We start from the raw sequence: 1138 nt of genomic DNA on the forward strand, positions 1-1138 counted from the left end.
TGAAAATCCTATTTGACCTGGAATATTTAAATGTGATCTGCTCTATTACATTTCCCACACACTTCATAGCAATCAGTGGCTCAACAGTCATCTTTTTTTTCAGAACTCCAACAAGTAATTTGCCAAGTTATAAATATATATAGACACATAATTTTTTAGAAGAGGCCACCCATGGCTGACCTCACAGATTGCAAGGATCTTGTCAGCTTACAATCCATTATTATTATTATTATTATTATTATTATCATTATTATTAATTTTTATGTCTACAGCACCTGGTCTTCCTAGGTGGTCTCCTATCCAAGTACTAACCAGGCCCGACCCTGCTTAGCTTCCAAGATCAGACAAGATTGGGCTTGTTCAGGGTAACGTGCCTGTAAACAACGTTATATTTTTGTATTCATACTTTTATTTCTAGCTTTCTCCATTGGGTGGTGAGTTTCTCAAGTGTTGTGACCTTGTTAAATTTATTATTCCCAACATCAGACACAAAGAAGGTGCTAAATAAATATTTTGTAAAATAAAAGAATGGTCTGCCATTATTGAGCTCTATGTTCCCAGATCTCTATACAACAACTCACTTGATTTGCTTTCATTTCCCTATTAGATTAAAATCATATTGCTGCCTTCAATATAAGATCCGAATTGTTTAGCATGGCATAGAGTAATCATCAATAGCTCATAGTACTTAATAGTCATAGCTTCCACTCCTTCCTAGCTCTAGATTCAAGAAAATAATTCCCATGCCTAGTATGGAATATTCCTTTATGTCTGAGTGTTACCCAAACAGTTTTTATTTTGTTGATGCTTGCTTCCTCCACCTGAACAATTTTCCTCCTCTACGGCCAAGCTAAATATCATCTCCACCAAGGAAACTTTTCTCATGAGCCTTAATAGAACAGATGGCTTCTTCCATAGTACATCATACACATTTTACTATAGTAATTATGTTATGATTTTTGGTATATGTTTCCATTCATATTTGGTAATGTACTATTCGTGGACTTTTCCTCTCTGAGCCTTTGCTATCTTACTCATCTTTAATACATGGTACAACATGTATTTGTTAAAAAATAATATATATTTAGTACATGTTTATTATTAAATTAATTAGGAATTATGATTTTAGATATAATAA

At 33.2% G+C, this 1138-nt stretch overlaps 1 pseudogene; it reads right to left on the reverse strand.

Moving 5' to 3' along the window:
* Positions 1 to 263: 263 nt before the first annotated feature.
* LOC118606195 lies at positions 264 to 382 on the reverse strand (annotated as a pseudogene).
* Between the last annotated feature and the right edge of the window lie 756 nt (positions 383 to 1138).

The sequence above is a fragment of the Rousettus aegyptiacus genome, unplaced genomic scaffold, assembly GCF_014176215.1.
Source record: "Rousettus aegyptiacus isolate mRouAeg1 unplaced genomic scaffold, mRouAeg1.p scaffold_m13_p_7, whole genome shotgun sequence".
Lineage (NCBI taxonomy): Eukaryota > Metazoa > Chordata > Mammalia > Chiroptera > Pteropodidae > Rousettus > Rousettus aegyptiacus.